Source organism: Paramisgurnus dabryanus, chromosome 21 (assembly GCF_030506205.2).
Source record: "Paramisgurnus dabryanus chromosome 21, PD_genome_1.1, whole genome shotgun sequence".
Taxonomy (NCBI): Eukaryota; Metazoa; Chordata; class Actinopteri; order Cypriniformes; family Cobitidae; genus Paramisgurnus; species Paramisgurnus dabryanus.
The window spans coordinates 26,519,867-26,546,250 of NC_133357.1; the positions used below are offsets into that span (position 1 = coordinate 26,519,867).

General features: G+C 37.7%; 1 protein-coding gene and 1 long non-coding RNA gene across 2 annotated transcripts in view; one reads left to right on the forward strand and one right to left on the reverse strand.

Annotated features, from left to right (window-relative positions):
• Positions 1-26,384, forward strand: part of l1camb (L1 cell adhesion molecule, paralog b) — a 356,560-nt gene that overhangs the window by 97,032 nt on the left and 233,144 nt on the right. The gene's annotated exons all lie outside the window — the stretch shown is intronic.
• On the reverse strand, positions 17,474-19,303 carry LOC135772755 (uncharacterized). Its single transcript, XR_010543250.2, has 4 exons — positions 19,257-19,303; positions 19,136-19,157; positions 17,717-17,780; positions 17,474-17,625 (listed from the first exon to the last, which is right to left on the reverse strand). It is a non-coding gene; the product is annotated as an uncharacterized lncRNA (long non-coding RNA).

Consider the following 26,384-nt stretch of genomic DNA (forward strand, 5'->3'; position numbering starts at 1 on the left):
TTACGCAGCGTAAGAAATACAAGGTGTGAGCGTTTGAACTGACTGAAATGCAGGTCTCACTGTGAATGTGTTAGACTTCAGAGCCCATGTGTAACCCAAAAGACAAACATGCGCCTAAAGCAAAAAATAAATGAATTAGGAAACTTACCGCTACATGTTTCCTCAAGTTAGATGTTGAGCCTTTGAATGCTGAAATGTCAGTTTGCTTTGGTAGACACATAAGACACCTCATAATGTAGCTGCTCTCTCGCACTTTTACTAAGGTTAACATGCTTTCAAAAAAGTATAGTGATTTAAAACTACTCCTAGAAGTATATTTTTTTCAAAAACTTACTCAAATAAATGTAACGGACTAAATGTAACTCGTTACTACCCACCTCTGTTTTTAACATTAGGTACACTAGAGCGAGCCCATGGGGGTAAAATTCCTTTCCTCTATGTTGCCACGAATCTGTAAAGGAGCTGGCATGGAGACCATCTTCACTAACCACTGCTTGTCTTATGCCAGGCTAGAGGCTAGAGAAATCATCTCAATAATGGGGCATAAATGCAAAACTTCCATTTTTCAACAATTGCACATTTAATGGTAATATCCAAATAAATATCCAGGGGAACACATTAGATCTTGTGTTATCCTATGGTTTGCCCATTTTAAATATTCAGATACAAGATGCTGTATTTTCCAATCACATGCCGGTTTTATTTGATTTGTAACTTGTCTTGTCTTAAATCAGAAAAAAATGCCTCTGTATACCTAGGCCGTGTGCTTAAGCAGACCACTGCTGCTCAGTTTTCTTGTGTTTTTCAAAACTCATCTAAAAGGTTTGCGACCCAAACCTAAATATTAACCATTGTTTAGTGACACTACCCTGAAGCTAGGAGAAAGTGCAGAAGAGCAGAGCGTCGGTGGAAGAAAGACGAGCTTCATGTTTTTTATAAAATTTTAAAGGAAAGCTGGATAACATATCAAAAAGAACAAATTGTCCAAAATTTAAACAAACCACATGCCCTTGTTAAAAGTATTAATTAAATTTTAATTCACCCCAATTCTCTTGTTTAAAAGCTGCTTCTGTGAGAATTTTTTACATTATTTCTTAGACGACAAGGTTACCTCCATTAGAGCTCATATTTCCCCACCTGTATCCGAACCCTTTGAAATGCTGACATGTTTAACAATGTTTGATAAGTTTGAGCCCATGTCACTTTTTTGCCACAACATAATAATTTTACAGCTCAAGCCTTCAGTATGTCCAACGGACATTATCCCCACCTGCCTTTTTAAGGAGGTCTGTACCAGGGCCAACTGTCCAAAAAATCATTAATAGCAGTCTGACTTCAGGAATTGTCCCAGCTTATTGCAAGGAGGCAACTGTTGTACCTCTAATTAAAAAGCAAAATCTGGACACTAGCATTCTAGCTAACTACCGACCGATATCAAAGCTTCCTTTTATTTATAAAATCTTAGAAAAATATTTTTTGCACAATTAAAATCCTATTTAAATACAAACGGAATTTTAGAAAATGTTCAGTCTACTTTTAAAGCTTTTCATAGTACTGAGACTACACTTTTTTTTTTAGTTTTTAATGATCTTTTATTAACTACAGACCAAGGGTACTTAACTATTCTTGTGTTTTTAGAACTTACTGCTGCATTTGACAAAACTGATCACACCATTCTTATTTCTTGCCTAGAGCATTGTGTAGGCATCTGTGATACTGCCCTACAGTGGTTCAGATCGTATTTATCTGACCAATTTTTCTCTGTAAAATTTGGTGACTCTACATCAGGGGTCTCCAACCTTTTTTGTGAGCAAGGGCTACCACAATGGATAAAACTATCTGGAGGGCGTTTTGTTTTACTTGTTGCTTTTATTTTATTTTACTTGTTGGTATGCTTTAGTATTGTTTAAAATGTTAACATGCATTAACCAAGCCAAGCTAATATAAAAAATATATAATAAATAAATATTACAATTGATATTATTAATAGAATGTGCTTTGGAGGGCACCTCACAGACTCTGTGTGGGCTACCTGGTGCCTGTGGGTACCACGTTGGAGACCCCTGCTCTACATCATCTATCGCCCCCCCCCCCTTCTCTGTGGAGTCCCTCAAGGCTCAGTTCTTGGACCAACACTGTTCTCCTTGAACATTCTCACTCTTGTTAGCCTGGTAAAACCAGACCATTCTCAGCAGTGTTGGACTTTAAGGCGTCCATTGCATGTTCATTATTTAGAGGAAAGGCACAAGATACGAATATCTAAGTTCAAATATTTATTGATCAGATATGAAAAAGTTTAACAGCGCTGGGTCCTCTCAAGTAGCGAACAACCAGCTCAGGAAGTAACATGCATATTTATAAAATATGTGACGTCGATCTTTCTTCAGAAAATCTCCACCCACAAAGGCCGTTCCCCTCGTCCATCTGACTCCATCACCACACCCAGTTTCAGCCTGTAGGCAAAGATGGACACACATAGACAAAGAAAAACAAACTGTTCTCCTCTCATCCCTGGGAGCCCTGCAGTTCCTCTCCAGTACTCCTCCACTTTGAATAGCATGTTATAATGCTTTCTTAAAAACAAATCATTAATAAAACATTCATTTATAAAAAACATAAGCTGTAAGATGAAAGTGATTATTATGTAAAACATATTTCAATATCATGACATCATTTCATTATTTGTAAAATTGGTTATATGAATAAGGCACACATTAACTTCTTTAGATAGATAAACACATATTAAATCTTTTACTGCAATACTACTTCTAAGCAAACACTTTAATCATTATTAAAAACCATCTGTTAGGAAAGAAAACACACACACACACACACACACACACACACACACACACACACACACACACACACACACACACACACACACACACACACACACACAGGAGACTCTGTTTCTTCAAGGTTGAGCTGCCCTGCCCCCATTAGGTTATTCTATATTCAACCTTCATTTCATTGGTTAATACAAATTTATCAAAGACAACATCTTATATTTATTACATCAATTATTCAATGATTAATACTGATTAAGTAAGAAATACATTGCACATTTTATCCTGTGAACATTAAAGCATTAGTTAATGAAATAGTTGCCTGTTTGCTTTCCCCCTCAGGCCTCTCTCTTATCTTGATCTATACCAGGCGTAAATTCCTCGCTAATCCTCCTTACAGCACACACACAAAAACTGGTAACTCTCCACTCTCAAACATAAACACCTCATTTCTACATAATAGCTCAGTGCATATATTAAAAACACACAATGTTTATAGAATAAAATGATCAATTAAAGAAATATAAAAATGGAACAAAATCAATTTCCACAGTCCTTATTTGGACATCTTTGTAACTTTAACACTTTTAGCAATCAGCATGAAATGTAGGCAGTAAATATGTAAAACATAATTATTCAACAACACAACAGTACTCCATTGTTCATGAATTGGTTAAATGCATTCATTAGTTAAACATACTAATTTTCACTTTCTCTAAATATAACATAGTTATAAAGCAAACAACTTGTTTATTGAAACCATCTGTTCTGCGTGTTTTCTCTTCAGGGCTTTGTTCCTACCCCCAACTGGAACAGCCTTTCAACTTTACACACAGACATTTACTCACATATCTCAGCACAGAAAGCATAATGGCACATATCAATTATAACATGACATACTGATTAATAAAACAACATAAAAATCCCACAGTAGTAACTGAGTTATGGTCTGGCAAAGCTTCATAGACAAATAATTTATAAAGGGGCGTCACCAACGGATGTCTCTCAAATGCCTATGTGTCCAATTGAATAGACCTAAAACCAATCACAGCGATGAAGGAGATGAAGTATGCAGAGCTATATCAGACTTTGCCGGATCCAGTTGGTAAGACAGCGATAACATCTTTTTTTAGATATTTTAATTTAATTTATTTATTTAATTTAACCCTCTGGGGTCCGACCATTTTAGGACACTGGCCGAGGTTCTGACATGCTCTTACATTTGGTCTTTTTTCAGTTGCTTTAAAACATAATAATGGCAAGTGTCTTATACCACTGCATTCAGCACAAACTGGGCTAAAGTATTATATGAGCTACATGTATGTACATATTTGTATTTTTGAGAGAAAAATGTTTATGCATGGTTTTTGAAAAAGCAAAATTTTTAAATCACTGATATAATTCCACAAAACCCATACTAAACATGTTTTAACAAGACTTTTCTAAACAGAATCTAGTAGTCTAGAGTTGTTTCTTTAAAATGATGTGAAAATCATCCTTCCTACTCATTCACATAAAACAATATATTGATTCAGAAATTGTAAGACACTTTTTGTTTAGAGGGGCCGTATGCGAGAAGGATTGTTTGACAGCTAGCAAACAATGAGCTGCATAATGAGCTGCATAATGAGGCAGGAATGTGAGAGGGAACTACAGTAAAGAATGTGAGGACAAATAAATGTATACATGTTTGTTTGAGGTTTATCAAGAAGTTAACAATATAATAAAAATAAAAATGAAGGTCAGTAGGACATTTTCTGTTTATTTGGAAACAAACCCTATTCAAAAACTTAACTTGTATAAACTAAGAAACTGATACACAACAGAGCTCCTCATGTGGCTCATTTTACCGTATAACTTTATGTCCAAAAAGTGTGAATTTGTTTTTCCACTTCATAGTTTTGTACTGATGAGAGGGATGCAGACCAGTAAGAGAGTTAAATAGCTGTTAGCATAAATTGTCCACAGAAATACCCTTACATACATAACTGATGGGTAATTATCACTGATAGAACTACATTCAGATAAACTATCATGTACATAAACTAAATTCAGAACAACTCAGATAAACATCTGCAGTGATTAGTTTTATAACAGGGGTGTCAAACTCAATTTCATCCCGGGCCACATCAGCATTACGGTTAATCTCAAAGGGCCGGTTGTATTTGAACGACTGTATGAATGTATCAACTCTTTTATTACTGTGCATTGCATAATTTTCCCTGCATTTGCTTACTATTGGTTTTGTTAATAATTCATTTAATACCTAGCTTTGAAAGTAGAAGCCCAGGCAAATAATGACAAAGTGTATAGAGTACAACTATTCTACAGATTATTTAAAAAATAATTGTTGTGACAAAAACACATGTTGTATGTGAGTACAGTACACTCAAAATATTCTGTTATCCTTCATTGTGCAGGTCAGAAAATGAGAGGCATTATAAGATACTAATAAAGAGTTTTACAATCTCCACCACAAAATTATGCATTTATTAAACACATCTACCCTCGCTTGTCATTTCTTGCCCTCTTTACAAAAAAGCTGTGATTTTTTTACGTGGCTTTGAGTGTCTGACTGATTAAATGACGTCTCATGAGTTCAGTGTTGTATGCTACAGATCAATAGTTTCAATCGTTTATTAAAAGTAATCAGTTCAGATGAGTCATTAGTTCGCGTATTTAGCGGGAATAGACGCGTTGTAAACTAATCCCAGCTGGACATCGCGAAACATTTCTGTACACGAGACGGAAAACATTTTCTCGCTGGATCCGCGTGAGCGGGCGCGAGAGAGGAACGAGCAGATACTGTCCGTTTCCATATGCGGAGGTCGCATAGGCAGCGTCATCAAGCCTGGTTTATTTAAGTTAACTGACCATTACATTCGCAAGTCATACGCATATTACAACTATTTACTATAAACAAAGAATAATATTTAACTTCATAATTGTTAATATTCTGAGTCTTGATGACGTATGCAGCCTGGAAATGCGATCTCCGAAGGCTGCAGCGTCCGCATTCAGACACGCCCACTCTAGTAGTGTGCGCGTGCGGGGCACTGCTCGTTCTCTCTCATGCAATCATCAACATTATCACTATAATTACATTACAAAAAGACTTTGGCGGGACAAAAATTAGTTTTGGTGGCTGCTAAAAAAATCTATATAGGAAATAACCTGCAAAAATAAAACTTATAATAACAATAAAATAATCTGTAAACTCTCGCGGGCCACACAATTAACATAATTTGTAAACTCTCGCGGGCCAGATGAAATGAGGGGGCGGGCCGGATTTGGCCCGCGGGCCTTGAGTTTGACACCCCTGTCTTAGACCCTCCAACAGAGCCTCAGCTAGTGGGGATGGTGTGCTCCCAAAGTTAAGAACATCTTTTGGAAAGTCTAGCTTCTCCTTCAGAGGTGGTACACTATGGAACTCTCTCCCCACTGAATTTAAACCGCAGAACAATATCAACATCTTTATCATAGGGCTCAAACAGTGGCTTCAATCGGGCCAAAGTTGTTCTTATGTGTAATTGTACTTGTTTTGTTATACAATGTGTGTTTTTTAGTTGTAAAAGCCTCCAATGGGCAGGTGTTGAAAATTAGCATATGTGCTATAACACTTTAAACAATGCATCTGGTTCGTCCAATGTTATTGCTATGTCCATATTAACCCATGGGGTCCAAAAACGCGGCGCCGCATTTTGACGCGTTTTCTTTAATGTGTACATTCACAATAACAACAAATCTTTGTGTTTTTGTCAAATAAAGAAAATAAACAGGGTGTGCATCCAGAAATTTCTGTCTCCGCCAGCTGTCTATCAAAACATGTTACAAAAATTTATTGAAACTCCGTGAATACTCGTCACACAAACATGATACACATATTCAAAGAAAGCCTGAAATGTCTACTTTTAAACAAGCTAATTATAATCAAAAACAAATATTTCCTGTTTATATAATCTGCATTGAAGTAAAGAGAGTACTGTTTTTCCTGTCTGAGCTCATTATCTCTAATGCGTTCACGCCCACAGGCTGTTGACATGGTAATGAACAGAGGAGCAGTTCAAACCATAATAAACAAAGCGTAAAGTTGTATCAAATTTAAAGACTTTACCGCATTTTTTGGATGATAAACTTTATACACACACGTGAGGAATATCTTCATTTATGTCTGGACATTGAGGAAGAGAAGCGTTTATCTTTTACGTTACCTAAGAAGAACAACAATGGAAGACGCACTGGAGGAGGATATATTTCTGAAGTGAGTAACTTATTTATCCTCATTTACATTTGCTATCATGTAATATGCGTATGGCTTGTGCATTTCAGCCTACATAAGCGACCTCAGCAGACTGCACCCTTCGGATTGAAAAGCTTTCGCATTGTTTACAAACGAGGACGCGTGATCTCACGTAATAGTGGATATCTGTTACATGCTGTACAGTGTTAGAGACAGTAATTTACTTTCGTATGCTTCATGGAAACTTTCAGTGAGCCTGCACTGCAGGATCTTTTAAGTGTGTGCTGTAATATGATTCCATATATTGTTTACATGCAATGCAATTCCATATAATACACTTTACATGCAACACCGTTTTTTATGAGCTTCACGTTGTTTACGCGGAGACGCGAGCTCGCTCACATGGTCGCCATATGCATGTTAAGTTATGTTTAATATTCTGCGCATGTGCGATGTTCTGCGCATGTGCGAGGAGGAGTGTGCGCGGTTTGTTTTGGGTTTACGTGACCTGTTTGGATGTTCGAGAGATGGCAGCTATGGTAAAGCTTTTGGTTCAGTAAAGAGTATTATTATTACAAAAACAACCGGTGTGGTTATTGAATTAAAATGCGATGTGTTTTTAAAGTTCATACGCGCTTACAGAAACGCATTAAAAACAGAAACTATATGATCAGGCGATGTGCATCTGAAACAGCTTTTTATAAAACAGGGGTGTCAAACTCAAGGCCCGCGGGCCAAATCCGGCCCGCCTCCTCATTTCATCTGGCCCGCGAGAGTTTACAAATTATGTTAATTGTGTGGCCCGCGAGAGTTTACAGATTATTTTATTGTTATTATAAGTTTTATTTTTGCAGGTTATTTCCTATATAGATTTTTTTAGCAGCCACCAAAACTAATTTTTGTCCCGCCAAAGTCTTTTTGTAATGTAATTATAGTGATAATGTTGATGATTGCATGAGAGAGAACGAGCAGAGCCCCGCACGCGCACACTACTAGAGTGGGCGTGTCTGAATGCGGACGCTGCAGCCTTCGGAGATCGCATTTCCAGGCTGCATACGTCATCAAGACTCAGAATATTAACAATTATGAAGTTAAATATTATTCTTTGTTTATAGTAAATAGTTGTAATATGCGTATGACTTGCGAATGTAATGGTCAGTTAACTTAAATAAACCAGGCTTGATGACGCTGCCTATGCGACCTCCGCATATGGAAACGGACAGTATCTGCTCGTTCCTCTCTCGCGCCCGCTCACGCGGATCCAGCGAGAAAATGTTTTCCGTCTCGTGTACAGAAATGTTTCGCGATGTCCAGCTGGGATTAGTTTACAACGCGTCTATTCCCGCTAAATACGCGAACTAATGACTCATCTGAACTGATTACTTTTAATAAACGGTTGAAACTATTGATCTGTAGCATACAACACTGAACTCATGAGACGTCAGTCAATCAGTCAGACACTCAAAGCCACGTAAAAAAATCACAGCTTTTTTGTAAAGAGGGCAAGAAATGACAAGCGAGGGTAGATGTGTTTAATAAATGCATAATTTTGTGGTGGAGATTGTAAAACTCTTTATTAGTATCTTATAATGCCTCTCATTTTCTGACCTGCACAATGAAGGATAACAGAATATTTTGAGTGTACTGTACTCACATACAACATGTGTTTTTGTCACAACAATTATTTTTTAAATAATCTGTAGAATAGTTGTACTCTATACACTTTGTCATTATTTGCCTGGGCTTCTACTTTCAAAGCTAGGTATTAAATGAGTTATTAACAAAACCAATAGTAAGCAAATGCAGGGAAAATTATGCAATGCACAGTAATAAAAGAGTTGATACATTCATACAGTCGTTCAAATACAACCGGCCCTTTGAGATTAACCGTAATGCTGATGTGGCCCGGGATGAAATTGAGTTTGACACCCCTGGTCTAAGAGAACCCTGACGCCTTTCTATGAGGCCCGAAAACAGTGGTAACACAATTGTTCAAACATTTAAAAGTCAATTTCAAAACACTAAAATTTACAAAATTTTCAAAAGTAAAAAGCTTGTGCTTTTGTATGATATCACACTGATGTCATCGCATAGGTTTCTTATAAAATATCTTAATTGCCTGTTTATATAGAGAAGTGGCTGGTTTCAGAGTGGACGCTGTTGTTTGTGACCATGCCGTAATACAGTATGACAAATGTGAATAAAGCCGCTTAATTGACAAATGTCCTCTTATAAAACGAAAACAATTCAAAGTTGATTTAACTTTCCTGCAAACATGGTTTACTTGACTTTGAAACTTCAGGTGTTTGTCCAAGATAATTCCCAAGTATTTCATGGTCTAAATGAACCTCAAAGATGCTATCAGGGGACCTCCGACACATTGAAAAAGTTTTCTGTATGTTTAGAGTTAGGGACAGCTGAAGCCATCTTAAGATGTTATGTAGAGCCTGTGTTAACTGCTGCCCAGCCAGTGGAGTTGTTTTTGCTGACACATTGATAACTGTGTTGTCAGCATAAAGCTGGCAGTTTACACCCTAACAAAAATTTGGAAGATCATTTATGTACATTGACAACAACAGTGGTCCTAAAACTGACCCTTGAGGCACTCCTAAGTCATTTAGAATCAGGTTGGATTTAATGGTTCCTGCTTTCACACATTGTTCTCTACCCTCCAGGTATGACTTAAACCATGACAGAGCTGCAGCTGAAAATTGGAATTGCTGTAATTTTTGCAATAAGAAACAGTGGTCCACAGACAGAGGCCTTCTTTAGATCTAAAAACACAGTGCCTACGACATTGCCTTTGTCCAGTGAACCTTTGATCTGTTCCAGCAAGAAGCTATTTGCCGTTTCTGTACTGTGTTTTTGTCTGAACCAAAACTGCTGGGCATGCCAAAATTTGTTATTTTTTATTTTTATATTAACTGTCCTGCCACAATTTTTTTCCAGCACTTTGGAAACGACGGGAAATATGGAAATAGGCCTGTAATTGCAGGCTTGGTCTTTATCACCTGAAATTGGAGTAATAACAGCAATCTTCCAGCTCTGAGGAAAAGTATTTGTCTGTATTGACTGGTTTACAAGGTAAGTAATGGGATTGAGTAAATTGCTTAGATGTTTTTTAATTAGAGAAACATTGAGATTATGTATGTCTCTTGATGTAGAATTTTTCATTTTGACAATAATTTTCCTTACTTTGTCACACGAAACTATGATTTTTAAGAGATCTGTACTGCTAAGCTGAACTTTGTTCTCATAAGGTAATTTGGCCTTGAAAGGTTTAGCTAGATTGTAAACTGATTTGACAAAGTATTTGTTTAACTCATTTGCAATTGACTGGTTGTCATTAACATGGACAAACACTTTATCCATTGCAATTTGGTTTTAGGAAAAAATATTCCACTGAAATGGCAACCTGCTATTTTGTTGAAAAGATCAAATCAAAACTAGGCAGTGGGAGTGCTTTAGGAGCTGTTTTCTGGATTTAAAAAAGCTTTTGTAAATCACAATGTTCCTCTCTGTAACTTGTCAATTTTTAATTTTTCTATGCTATGAAATGGATGGAGTCTTATCTCACCATGAGAAGACAACACACCAGAGTTGGGAATAAAATGTCATCATTTAGTAACTGCTCTTTTGGTGTCCCGCAAGGCTCAGTCTTAGGCACTTTCTTATTTAGTCTTGTTAATGACCTACCTCTAGTCTGTCCAGAAGTTGACACCCAAATGTATGCAGATATTCTGCAGATATACAGATATATTATGCAGTCATTCTGGCTCATGGAAGAGAAAAATATAAGTGGCAACTAAATTAACAGCAGCAATGGCAAAATCTCTTGAGTCTTGCATGACACTAAATGTCATTAAATGTCTTGTCTAATGTTTGTCTTTTTATATAAGGAAAAATGAAAATCAGCCAGATGTTGTAAATGGGGAAAAATCCAGACTGTGTCACATTTTAAATATATGGGGGTTATCCGTGAATTACAGTTGTCTTTTAGTTCATATTATTGCTATCGGATAGTAGGAGAACAACCAGGGTGATCAGTAGAGGTCACTGTGCCGTACAGCGCAGACATACTGAGTTTGGCAGATCAGCCTTCTCTATCAGAGCCTCTAAGCACAGGAACTTAGTCCCAAATGAGATTAGAGACATCAGTACATTTACTTGTTTTAAATATAAAATAAAAGTATGGTTAAAATCTATACAATCATGTACCCATTAATTATAAACTTAGAAAATTCATATTTTTTGTTGTATCCTAACATTGTATTGTTATGTCTATTAATATTGTACTTTCTGTATTCTGTTGTTTTGTTTTATTGTGATTTTAACAATGTGAAATTTTGTTGTCTGAGAGGTTACTTGTGTGATAATGTTTTATGGTATACTCAGGGTGCGATTTGTGAAAAAAACAGAGGGGGGGATGTTTTCAGAGGCGTCGATTTCGGCGACGGTGGGTACTCACCATATTTCGTCATGAGTTATTTTGAACCCACCACTAGTTTTTACTTTTTTGACTGTTTTCAGTGGTTATGAAGAGCAATATGAGAGAGAAATTTGGTAATCATTGTCCGACCTAACAAAAATCCATTATAATATATTTTTTTTATATATATTTCTAATTAAAATATTTCTAATATTCAGAAATGCGCTCTCCGCTCACGAGCTCTGATCGGAACAAACCCGAACCTCACTGTCTGCTGAACTTGCGCAGAAACATCAAAATAACCAGCTTTTTAAAATGGTTTTAAACTAAACATTTAGTCTATTTTAGCGCAAATTATGAGCTTATTGACGATTTTTTATCATTCTTGACATAATGCGTCTGTTCACAGCACATTTCAAAACATTTTAATTCATAAAAATAAATCATGAGAACATTAACTTCATCACTGCATTTGCAGGAATTGTAAAAAAATTCTTAACTCATGAAGCAGCCTAACGCAATATTTTTACACTAATAGTTTATCTTTCCCCACACATATGAACTGTGATCATGCACAACGAAAAAACACGCAAGAATTAAATCTTGAATGGCAAAACTGTATGGCACAACGTAGTGTCAACTTAAACATATATGAACAATGTATTGATTGCAAAGTTAAACCATAACAGTAGAAACAGCTTTACTGCTGCTTTTAAAGTAATAACATTAACTTTACACCGCAATGCTGAGCTACAGTGAAATGATAGAAAAGACAGATGCATTATGTCAATTAGCCTCATTTGCGCAAACTGGACGCGCCCGCGCCTCGCTAAACGCCTCATCTGCATTTATCATGTGTCACTTCTGCCATTCTCAGTGGTGTGACTGGGACACTTACTCTGCTTGTCATCATAAACAGATTATCAGATTGTGATGTTTATTCTCGCTTTATTAATATGCGGATGAATATGCTGCCTTCCATCGTTTCGACACACAGCTCCATAACCATCTCGCATGTGTTGATAGGCTTTTACTCGTGAGGTGTAACCGGGTCTGTAACCAATCAGGTAGCGCCGTGGGCGGGACATTGAGCAAGTCTTCAGAGTGGTGAATACAGAGAGGCTGCGCGGCAGCTGTATCAGAGCCAGCCAAAGCAGCGCATTTTAAAACAAAATTGACTTTATTCAAACCACGGATCCGTGATAAGTTTTGTGATCCGTCTCGCCACTAGTGTAGTAGCACTGATCACTTTGAGGGGGGGATAAATTTATCCCCACCGGGGATAAAAATTATTAAGCAGAGGCAGGGATACATTGACCAGAAAGGGGGAAATCCCACGCATCCCCCCCAGCAAATCGCACCCTGGGTATACTCATATATGGTTTATGTGATTGTTGGATAAATTGTATGTCACTGTTTCCTGTTCAGGGACTACAGATGAAATTTAGCTTGAAGCTAATTCTGGTATGGCTGAGTGCCATGCACTGTCCCTATCAAATAATCAAATAAATAAATAAAACATAATTATCATCAATTTTAAGGCAATCTATAATTTGAAGGGTTTTCCTATTAAAATTTGTCAACTCATGTATATGTTGCATAGTTTAGAGCTGCCATTTGCTTCTTCTATCATTTTTATAAAATATTTTGTTTTTGCTTTACGCAGCTCACTTATGACTTTGTTCCTGAAACCAGTGAAAATTTGATAATCAATATTATTCCTAGATTTCAAGGACTTTTTAAGTGCAAGCTCACGTTTTTTAGCCATTAGCCAAATGTTGTGGTTGAACCACAGAAGAGAATACTTTTTTGTTTTTTTTTATCAGGTTTTTGTCTACTTATTTATAGGGATGCACCGAATCCAGATTTTTTGGGTTTCGGCCGAATACCGAATCCACTGTTTAAGATTCGGCCGAATCCGAAACCTAATACCGAATCCTACTTGCATCTTTATTCCATTACAGGGCTCGCAAAATTTCAAAATCCCTGGTAGCCCCTCGGGCAGGCACTCTTCAGTTTTTGGTAGCCCGAAATTTTGCCAATACAAAGCCAATAGGGCCTCTAACCACAATGTGTAATCTGCTATTCTTGTTGTTGTTTTGATGCTGTTGGTTTTTTAACAAACAAAAAAACTGGATTTCCATGTAAACCAACTGTTCCTGCTCATCCCCACACCAGATATACCCAACATTTAAAAGTGGTTCAGTGGGTCACAAAACTCACAGTTTGGATCATCCAGTTAGAGATTGGATCATTTTTTCACTCTCTTCCCTGCCCGTACAATCTACTGTATATCACTTTAAAGCTTGCTGCGAGAGATTTAATTTTCTTATGTGAGGATAGTAATGACTGACAGGACGAAGTTGGAGGATTTGCGCAAAAATCCATGACAAATCAGTACAGATTGCTTCCTGTACTGCGGCTTCGCCCGATCGCGAAAGTGAAAGTAAAACTCGAGTGCCCGCTCAAACGCAATTTAAATACACAATGCCTGAATTTCATGCACCACAATTACCCATCCAAATCTGTGAGAGGATATATAAGCATTTAAATATATTTTTTCCTCCCTATAAGTCAAGATAGCCCGACGGGCAGGGCGGGGATGCATTTTGATAGCCCGACTGCAAAACACAATGAAAGCGATGCGGTGCGATGCGTTGGTTCCAGGTGTGTCCACGAAATGTGAAACGCCCCTAAGGCTCACCGGAAAAAAAAACCACTTATCTCCACGTCAGCACCTGATGTGTGTAATCAACGGCCGCGTGACGTCGACCAGCATAGCACAAGCTTAGGGTTCGGTTCGGTGGAAAAAAAATCTAAGATTCGGCCGAACCCCGTCAAAAAGCCCAGTATTTGGCCGAATCCGAATCCTGGATTCGGTGCATCCCTACTTATTTATTGCATCATTTAATTTAGTGACAAATTTGGATGCACTCGATGCACAAAAAAGATATGAAGGCTTCGAGTTTTGTTCTTTGCTTGGGTTTTAACGAAAAGGAAAAGTTTAAATTGTTTAAAACAGATGCGATAGCTGATTCCAACAGTGATGTGCCATGGCGGCATCTATCTTTGTAATGTACAAAATCTGCTTCACCATTGTTGCGCTGTTGTCATCGTGTAAAGCCCGCCCCAACGTTTCTGATTGGTGCCGCGATTTCTCAACATTAAAAATGGGCTTGAATGGCCTTGTTGCCAGAATACTTGCAGAGCAATTCTATATTTGCCAGAAGTTGTCTGGGTTTTCCCAGGCTACCCTCTTGGTAATATTTAAAAAAAAAACATGGTATTTCCTACCATTTTTATGCTGATGACTTGCAAACTTACCACTGAGAAGAGATGTAAAAGGTTCCCTAACTTTACCCAAATGTCTCAAGGATATTAAAACCAGGATGTCTTTTATTCTTTAAAATTTAAACAAAGAAAAAACTGAGATAATTGTGTTTGAAGCCAGGCGGGTGTGTGACTTTTTGATAATGATAGTGATTTTAAGCTTGACAAACAGATAAACATGGTGGTTAAATCTAGATTTTATCAACTGAGGCATTTTGCTCAAGTTTTATCTTTCAAAATTATCTTAAAAAAAGTGAATCATGCTTTTATGTCAACCTGTTTAGACTACTGTAATGCACTTTACATTGGCATGAACCAAAAATCTCTTTCACGCCTACAATAAGTCCAAAATGCAGCTGCTCGTCTGTTAATATGAACCCGGAAACACATTTCTCCTTTTTTTGCCTCACTCCAATGGCTCCCTTTGTATTTTAGAATATTAATTTTTAGAATTTTAAGATTGTAATGTTTGTTTTTAAGTCGCTAAATGGGTTGGCACCTCAGTATATTTTGGAGCTCCTGCATATTTACACCCCGTAAAGGTCACTGAGGTCTGGGGATCAGCTGCGGCTGAATGTGCCCAGGATCAGGCCGAAGACCAGAGGCGATCGCTCTTTTCTGGAGTAGCTCCCAAATTGTGGAATGATTTACCACCGCACATTAAAGCTGTGCCTACCCTCCACACCATTAAATCTCATTTAAAAACATATTTATATTCCCTGGCTTTTGATGCACTATGATGTAACCTTGTTTGTTAAAATTGTGCTATATAAATAAAGTGGACTGGATTGGAAATAAAGGTCAATGAACATCCATATATTTAAGCATGCTTCCAAGCATATTTCAACACTTCAACAATTCCATGATATAAATGTTGATTTATAAAATATATGAAGTTTCATTTATATAAATAAACACCAGTCTTTAATCATATTTTCATTGTGTCTTTGTTGCTTCTGTCTTGCTTAAGCGCTTTTGCAGCCACACTTGATTCTGAGGAACTACTTTGTTAGGCAGAAAAATAATATTTATTCTAATAAAATTACATCTATTTTATGAAACTGCTATGCATATGAAGTAACCATTTTATAAAAGCAATAACCCCGGTGAAGCAGTGGTGTTACAGTGCATTTTATAACAGCTAAAGGCGTTGTTAGGCACGACACAAAGCAAATAAGGGTTAAGGAATAAAACACACAAGGCAAGGATCCAGATGCAGTTTACAAAATGTATTAAAATATCATGGAGCAGAGAGGGAGAGAGAGAAAAACCTCTGGGAAGAGCCAGGGAGAGATAGTCACTGAATGAAGACAGGGAGATATAACCGCCGAGCTGTGTTGAGGAGAGATGACCGCTGAGCTGTGCTAGGGAGAGATTAATTCTCTAAGAGACGCCATAACACTCTGCGAACATGCTAAATGTGTGTACCTGCATAGAGGGGGAGAAAATGAGAATGTCTTCAAGGTACATAAAGACAAACTTGTTCATAATGTCTCTCAACACGTCAGTAACCAGAGCCTGGAAGACAGACGGAGCGTTTGTTAATCCGAACGGTAAAACAGAGTATTCAAAATTTGGTGAAGAAACACCCTCCTTGCAGAATTTCTAAAGCTGTAAACATTAAAGGTAGGGAGCATCTATTCTTAACAATAATGTCATTTAAGCCTCTGTAATCAATGCACGGATGTATGGAGCCATCCTTCTTTTTAACAAAAAAGAACCCCGCTCCCGCAGGAGAGGTAGAGGGATGAATGAGACGGGTGCAAAGGCAATCACTAATATAATGATCCATAGCCTCTCTTTTGGGACCCGACAAAGAGTAAAGTCTACCTTTAGGCAAAGAAGTGCCTGGGAGGAGATCAATGACGAAGATATAAGACCAGTGAGGAGGCAGGGAGGTGGCCCGGGCTTTACTGATAACCTGAGAAAGATCAACATACTCCACCGGGACCCGGTCAGATCAGCCGCTGGAACCTGAGAAACAGAGAGAAAAGAACCCGAAGAAGCAGAACCAAGACAAGACACATGACAAGACTGGGACCAAGCTAAAATAACATGCTGCCAATAAAAGTGAGGTTGTTCTTTGACAACCATGCATGCCCCAAAGTGATGGGAGAAAGAGACGCATGCAGGAGGTACAGCACAATCTCCTCACAATGATTGCCAGAAATGTGAAGACTTACGGGAGGAGTGCAATGAGTGACCTGCGTTGTCTGCTTTCCCTTAATTGTCCAGTTGGCTAGGGGCACCTTAAGAGGAATGGCAGGAATTCCGCACTCTCCGGCTAAAGCAAAGTCCAGGAAATTCCCCTCAGTTTTGGAATTGAGAAGAGCCAGAGAGGAGTGTTCCGTACCGCCGAAAGACAGGAGCAGGGCTGGACTGGGACAAAAATTCGGCCCTGGCATTTTGGCTCAAACCGGCTCACACTACATATAATTACAAATACCACCCATCTTTGCACACCTTTAAATATGTATAGAAATAGCAACTTCAATTCCATAAAAGCACTACACCCAATTAATAGCAGGTAGAAAAGAGTGAGAGTTGACCACTTTTAGAACGTGTAATTTAATAATGCAATAAAACTGTATAATCCACACTTATCACATTCTAAAACAAGCTTCATCCTTAAAACATTTGTCTTGTCAAAAAAATACAAACTTAAAACGTCCATCTTGTCTGTGCCTGTGTGTTTGAGGGATAAAGAGAAAGAGATTATAAATAGCTGATCAGATGAATTTTCCACAGTATAGAATTTAATTAACTGTAAACTCACTTAAGTCAAATGAATGCTTGTAAACTCCTTGGATAAACCTTTAAAAGTGAGAGAAGGCATCCTGTGTGTCAAAGAGAGAGTGGTTATGTTAACTGATTATATGATCAGTGTTTTCCAGACTCCCAGATAAAAGTAGCATATTGTAAACTCACCAAGTAAAATCAAAATGAAGGTAAACTCCTTTGACGTATAAATTATGTCAGAGATGTCCGCTTCCTGTAAGAAAGGAGGAAAGAGGTTCAGTCTTAAATGAAACATAAAACAGGTGCTAGTGCAATAAATATTTCATGATATAACTATAAAAGCATTGAATTAACTGTAAACTCACTTAAGCCCGGTATACACTGTGCGATTTTAAATAGTCTTTTAGGATTGTTGCTTGCCACACTGTGCGATTAAGATCGTAATTAACTCTTTCACCGCCAGCGTTTTTAAAAAAAGTTGCCAGCCAGCGCCAGCGTTTTTCATGATTTTCACCAAAGTTTAATGCCTTCCAGAAAATGTTCTTCTTTAAATATATAAACATACAATATACCAAATGAAAGAACAGACCCTCTGCTTTCAAACAAAAACACCGTTTCATCCTACCTTTAGTGGTTCTTTTGTAATCAGCTTTTGAATATGGGTAGGCTTCTGCAAAAACACCACATTTTGAGCAAAAAGCAGAGATAATTCCATTTTTGTGACGGACTTTTCATAGAGATCCCATTCAGAGCGATCTTTCAAACAGACACGGACATGCAGCCGCTTGCCATAGGGCAATACTTCCGGGTTTAAAAAGTTGCGGAAGGGTGGATAATAGCGGTATTGCGGAAAGACGGAAAATCTCTTCATTGGCGGGGAAGCGTTTTCTCTTAATTGACGAGATATCTCGTCAATGGCGGTGAAAGAGTTAAGTCCATGTCACACTATATGATCTCAGTTTCCATCAATGTCAGACTGTACGAGTTTAAAGACTTTTAAAAATCGGACGTACGCAAACAAACGCATCCGCAGTTTTACGTCATCGATTGACGACGGCTGGGAAAACACACGCTGAAGCGAAGGCTAACAAACCGAAACAACATCTACTGTTCATTTTAATCATGACTTGTCTCAAGCATAAAAAGAAGACAAAACAAAGGAGACGAGTACCTGGCATTTGAATTTTCAGCATGATTTCTCTCCAGGCTGCTTCATTTTTATACTGCTGTACAGTCTACCTGGTTCTTTTTTACATTTGTCTGCGTTGATTTGTTGTTGTCGCCGCACTAATTGTGTCATCGGGTTCTGTGCTTCTATTGGTTATTGAGCAGCCGGTTGTCGTAGGGAGATGTCACAAAGCAGGATTGTATCTAAAAAATTCTGACACTGCCAGAATTTTGTCGGAGGATAATTTTGATCGCAACGGTCATTAATCGGCTGTCTGTGAACATGTCAAACTAGCGATCAAAGACGGCAGATTTTCGCCTGGTATTCCAGAAATCGTTTAGGATTTCAAAATTTGTCCCAGACAGCTAAATCCTGTCTGAAATCTCACAGTGTGCACCGGGCTTTAGTCAAACGAATGCTTGTAAAATCTTCGGATAAACCTTAAAAGTAAGAGAAGGCATCCTGTGTGTCAGAGAGAGAGAGAGAGAGAGAGAGATTATGGTTATGATAACTGATTATATGATCAGTGTATCCAGACTCCCAGATAAAAGTAGCATTAACTTATTGTAACAAAATGAAGGTCCTTTGATGTACAAATTATGTCAGAGATGTCCGCTTCCTGTAAGAAAGGGAGAAAGAGGTTCAATCTTAAATGAAAATATAAGACAGCTGCTACAGTCCAATAAATATTTTCATGATAATTAAAAAAATGTTATCATAACTTATTAAGCTACAAGAGCAGCCTTCTTAATAATTCACTCTTCTCAGTGAACCTGTCAATGACTATGTCTGAGTCCAATGGATGTCTTTCTCGGTGGCCATCAACATAAACATTTCCAGCTTGTTTGCTGACAGAGTGCTTCGAAGTCTGCTTTTGATGAATTTGAGTGTTGAGAATGTTCTTTCACAGGCCACTTGAGTCAAAGATAGGGTGAGCAGGAACTTATATGCAAGCCCAAGGAGATGATAAGCACTTGACAACATGTTTAACCGCCTGAGTATTTCATAGCAGCACAATGGGCAATTTTTGCAGGAGGCACAGCTTTTGTTCACAATATCAGTCTCCTCTTCCTGTCCTGCAGACCTATCTTCCACTGTTCTGGTCTTGTATTCATCCAGATGTGATGCTTTAAGCTGCTCCATTGTCTAGCTAAACATTTTAATTCTGACTGTAGATTCTCTACTGTAGCTCGGCTGTCAAATTTTATCAGACATTTACTGAGGTCTTGGAGTGCGTTGCTCAGAAGAGAAGTGTCCCTGATCCGATGAAAGTTTTTAGGGTCCAGCCAAGCCAAATCAGCAAAGAGAGTGCCAAGAATTATGGTGTGTACATTCACCTCATATGCTCTCTCAGCATCTATAAGTGACTCCTCTCCAGCCATCTCTTCAACCCTGCTTTTTTCTTTTTTGCTCTATTCTAAGGCAATTCAGCCCCCACTTCAGTGTCTGTTCCTTCCATCCTTTGTTCAATATTTTCATTTGTCCAGTTGACAAACTTATCTGCAGTTGCCCTTATACTTATGAAGTCTCTGGCGATCTTTTTCTGGCTCTCATGTGTGGCAATCACCATATTACCATACGGTGGGCAGAGAGGATATCCATCCCTTCTGTTAGAAAGAGGAGAGGTTTATTAAGACTTCTTCTAAGACTTCTGAGAGCAGGTCTACAAAGTATTGACCAGTGGATGCCTGACACCTCACTACAGCGAGAAGCCTCTCATGCACAGTATTAGTAACATACCTTAAGATTACTGAGCACTGATCTTAAGATGTTATGTCTTGGGTAGTGTCTAGCTGAACAGAGAACAGTCCGGCTGTCTGGACATCTTTGGAAATACACTCTTGAATTAGGTGACCAATTGTATCAATTACTGAGTTTACTGTGGTTTTGGAGAGTAGGGTAATAAGAGACCCTCTACCACTTGTTCCACTGGACTGGTGTAACTTCCTGCTCTTTTCAATGCAATTATCAAGATGCACTTTTAGGCAGACATCATATTTACTTAAATGATGAGTTCCAAAAAGTTCCCATGGTCTATGGTATTGTCATCCAATGTATATGCTGCCTCATTCTCCATATGCCTGTAGCTCAGCCCCCTCTTTCCAAGCACTTTCACTACATCCACAACCCAATACCTGATGTCTCTTTCTCACTTGTTCCCTATGAGCAGACATCTGACTACTAGCAAAAATGCTCCTAATATCTGCATTTGAGCATCTTAGGAAAAAGGCTTCAGCACCTGTTTGGTGTGCAATGCTCTTTTCATGCTCCTCTATGCGTTGGTGAACATGGCTCCAATCTGACATTCCACTAAAAAAATATGTTGTCAGTCTTCCCAAACCCCATACACATAAAACAAAACAATGCATGATGTCTCTCACAATATGTGAGCCACTTCCTGCTAGTTCCGTCCTTACAGGTGAATACCTTCTGTACAGCTGGATTTCTAGCATTTTGTTGTGGGTGGAAATCTAAAAATCTCTGCAAAGTAGAAGTTGTAGGATGGACAAAGTAATTCATGTCCCCCTGCTCCACCCTCTCTCTCTTACTGACACCCTCCTGTCTCTCGCTGACACTCTCCTCTCTCTCGCTGACACTCTTATCATCTGGTGATTCTATCTCAACCTGGCTCAAAAAGACACAAGGAGAGACTATGTGGTAAGTTTTTGTTAACATAATACAACCAGGAACAGTAAAATGATTCTCTTTAATAGGGCACACAAAGCTGCATCATCATAACAATACCATATAGGAAATGGTTAAAAGGTGGCAAAATACACAAAGAAACAAATACAGCCCTGTGGGTGTCTCAATTTCATTTCTGTATATTGTTCATAAACATTTTTGTTAGGTCCTAAAATACACTATTCACTACACACTGCAGCCTATAATAAATAATGAACAAAACAAAAATATTCCTAACTGATTAACTGTCATATTATATGTTGATTACAGTTTTTCTGAATTGCTAAAACACTAAACCCCTGCTAAACACAACAACTCCAAATTGTACACACTTTTTTCTAATGGTATTCTTTACCAATTGTGTGGATTGTAAACAGTCTGAGAGGCAGATGAAGAGTATGATGAAGAACAGAACACCAGAGACAATGCAAATGGCAAAATTTGCCATATCTGTTTAAGTGTGTTGTTATATACAATAAACATATCTTTTTCTGTAAGCAGATCTCCTGGATTGTTCGATTTAGCTTGAGGAGAAATGATACGATTTGAAACAGACAATAAACAAAAAAATCTAAGAATCAAATACACTCGTAGTCACATAGCAAAGAGTGCAATTATTTTATTCTCAATATTCAATATAATTGTTCTCCGCAGCTTCTGAAGTTTGCTTATTATCGGTTATTTCTCTCTCCAGAAACCAGAGCGTTTGCAGACATTTCTCATTGTGATTGTTAATGTGCATTTAAAAACATTGTTTTGAAGAGCTGAACGATATATTTTGTTTGCAGTCGTGAATGTTAATCTGCATGTAAACCCCTCGTTTTAAAGAGCTGAACCATAACTTCATGTTGCCATGAGACGTGCGTCCTCACTACAGCACGCTCCTTACGGCATTATATCTGCCTCTTGTTCACACTTAGGGCTTAACAGGAATCTTACGGCAATGTTACTAGGTCTTCTTTACGGGAGTCATCCCAGAACATTTACGGGACGTGTTTGTGTCCACACAGAAGCTTGCCTGCCAATTTTATAAGTATTTTCTGGGACCAAAGTGCTGTGTGAATATTTATGTAATCCTGGACCACAAAATCAGTCAGGGTAAATTTTTGGAATTGAGATTTATACATTATAAATAAATAAGTTTATCATAGATGTATGGTTTGTTATCTTCAACTACTTGTAAATCTGCCCCATGTCACTGTTTAGAATAGCAATTTTCTTTTCATTTACAAGTAGTCGAAAACATTAGAGGTATTGTTAGTAATCAGCTAGACAAAATATATTAAACTGGCCTAGTGGTTTTTGGATATTTTACTGCAAATATCTTACAAGTGGACTTTTCAACAAAATCCAGTATTATACAAACACACACGCAAAATCTGCCACTACCAATGATAAACAAACTGTATCCATTGTTTCCATAAAAATGGCTTTCTTCTCCTTACATCCAAAAACACACTTCTTTTGTGCCATTTTGTGCATGAGTCTTGATATAAAACAAGCTGTCACATGAAGTGATGCCTGTAGCTTCTAGCGTCCTCAGTTCTCACTCTCCCGGTGATTGACATGTGAGTGTGCTTTTCCGGGGGAAGTGCCAATAAAAATAAATGATACGTATGGCTTACCCCTGATACATCAGCTGTACCCTTTCCGAAACTTGTACGAACCCTGGTGAAGTGCATTCAGCACAGAAATACCCAGTAACACGTACAACTGCTTTTTTGAGACTTTGCCTATGTTTAGCATGAGGAATCCAACTCTTAAACTTTGTAAATAAGTCAGAATGCATGAAATATCGATGACCCCCCCCCTTAAGTAAAAATTCAATATATTTACAGTTGTACTTTTTACAGTCAAACTTGATACAAGTAGAGCTGTTAAACAGTGTTAAACAGTTAAAGTGTCTACTCTCCAGAGATCTTATCAGTCCCTGGCTCCTCTGCATGATCGTAAATTGGTGCCAATCTAAACACCATTCTCGGCATAAACAAAATTCCATAAAGAAACATGACGGACAATTGTCAGAACTTGCAGAATTCTGACCAAGTTATGTGGAATTGGGACTCTCTAGTTTAAGATCACAATAAGCTGTTTAAAATGTATATATTACTCAGTATATCCTTGTACTGCGTGGTCGTATCTATCTAGCTTTACCTTAGTATGGCTTATATTCACAGTTATTAAATTATTATTTGATGTGTGTTTAAACCCTTATTTCCTGATCAATGATATGCACTATGTTTCCATAACTGGCTTTAAACTCATAATTATTACTGAGACAAACTCTCTGCAATAAAATTTTCCGAATAAATAGACGGTTAACCCGCTTGATCAACAACCTTTCACATTGGCTATCTCAGTTTCATTGGGCTGGACTTATCAAAAGATAAGAAGGCAAGCCATCCAACTCATCTTTGCTCACAATTGGTTAAACTCACAGCTCAGCTTTCAGCTCAAGCGGTGAGACCCATCTCCCTCCCTTGGGACAGTTTTGGGAATTCTTCACTTCAATCCGCTCTACGGAATAACGCAAAGGAACAACTTCAAGGTCTCTGTCACGTGATCTCAAACACATCTGATTTTTCTTCCTCACGCTCTTACCCACATCTGGATCTTTGCACTGCCTCACAAAAGCCGATGCAAGTATTCGTTCATTACTTACTGCAAAACTTACTGCTAGATTCTGGAAGAGAAGTAATGTTGGTCCCTTATGATTCTTATGAATGATATGAAGCTAATGGTTCTTTAAAGTGGGGGTGATGTTTTTAGGATTCTTTATCGTAGCAAAGTCTCTGACATCTTTTACTCCAGGCAGGTTGCATTTCTGAAAAAACAGTGACATTGGATTCCTGATGGTCTCACAATCAAATTCTTGATCTTATTTTACTTTTAAAAATTCTATAGCATTGCATCTTTCTCATAGGAATTTAATAATTAATTTTCAGTGCAAGGTAAACCTTTCTGTGGCCCATTTTACCTGTAAAAGAGAACCTGCGTAATAATTTTGCACACCTGAATATAAAGTGTGTTTGACTTCCAGCCATCATTAACAACAATATATCACTTAGAATTGATTTTATACTAAATGTATATTTGTTTGAAATTAGGCATGTGTTTGGGGAAAATGTAATCAAAATATTGACTTGCATATTAAATATGCACACAGTATAAATTAATGAGAAGAAATTAAGTAGTTGTAGTTAAATAGGTTGCAACACTTTGCAAAAAAGTGAAGGAGGTCTGAATACTTTCTAGATGCACATATTAGTTTAATAGGAGCAGGAGGATCCTGCCTATACCCATAAACAAATAAAGACACCGTTTTTTACTAAAGTTGTGTTCTTTAATCTTTTATTATTTGTTTGCAATGTGATTTTTTATTTAAATTTTACTAAATAGGGCAGTCAAAACTGTTATCCTAAACAGTGTGTGGGTTTGTAAACAATTACTGGGTAACACTTTACAATAAGGTTGTATTTGTTAACAATTAGTTAATTAGCTAACATGAACTAACAATGAACAACACTTCTACAGCATTTATTTATCTTTGTTGATGTTAGTTTTGGCATTTACTAATACATTTATAAAATCAAGCCTTGCAACTGATAACATTACTTAAAGGTGCAAAAGAGGATGTTTGTTTTATACATTTTTGCAATATTACTTGAAACTTAGGTGCACTGAAAGTAATAATATTAATATACGTCATCTGTGCACAAGATAGGGCCTTAAAAACATCAGCCAATTGCTCATGCGGTCATCGCATAAGCGATTGGCCCTCTGGCTTGTCAATCACTGCCATTACGATCCTTGTGAGAGACGTGCGCGCTCCAGTAACTAAATACAGGCGACGCATGCGCAAGTTTCGTTTTGTTTTCATTTTCGATCCTGCTTTCCTCCTCGAATTTGCACCACAGTAGAGAAGAAACTCGAAGGAGGACGCAAAAGAAAGACTTTTTTAAGCCGCTGGGAATAGGAGAAAATTGTCAGAAGAACGTAATATATTGGAGAAACATTTCAACGCTGGAGAGCAATGAAGGAACAGAGAGGTGTCAAGACAGACGCGCAGTTCACAAAATTCTTTCCGACAGGTAACAGTGATTATTCTTTCTTTAGGGAATAATTGTTGTACTGTTATTTAAGTATATTGACGTTGTTCTTGTACTGTAGTTGTAAGGCAGTGACCAGTCTGCTACATGCTAGTTGAAATGGGAGTATCGTCGACTGATCTAACGTTTAAACGTCTTATTTGTTTATTATCATCATTTCACATAATGAATCCACTGACGTGAGTCACACGACACAGCATATGCCGGTAGTAAACAAACACTCGTATTCAAATAGTCGTGCACGAGTTTTGGAAGGTGTTCCCTAGAAATGAGCTGAGAAGGAGGGAGGCTGTTCTTACGCATGCGCTCATTTAAAAAACTCAGTAACCGTTTTTTGGATTCTCAGTCGGCGAAAAACATCCTCTTTTGCGCCTTTAATATACAATGGACTAACATGAATTAATGTATTGACAATAACTAACATTAACAAGAATTAATATATGCTGAAAAACTCATGTTTACTAATACAACCTTATTGTAAAGTGATAGAAATTACTGCAATATTAATATCAAATATAAAATGATTATAACATGGCTGCCTTCAAAGTTTTAGTCAGTGTAGATTTGCATATTTTAAATAAAATTGTCCCCACAAAGATAGGAATACCAGTATTTTTGTGACCTTGTGAGGATATTTTGAGGTCCCCATGAGGAAACAAGCTTATAAATCAAACAGGATGATGTTTCTTGAAAATGTAAGTAGCAGAAAGTTTTCTGTTATGTTGTGGTTAGGGTTTGGGGTTAGGGGAAGGGAATAGAATATACAGTTTGTACAGTATAAAATGCATTACGTCTATGGAATGTCCCCACAAAACATGGAAACCAGAATGTGTGTGTGTATGCGTGCGTGTCAGATAGTGTGTGGTGGAGTCACTGAGCTGAATGGAGCTTTTAT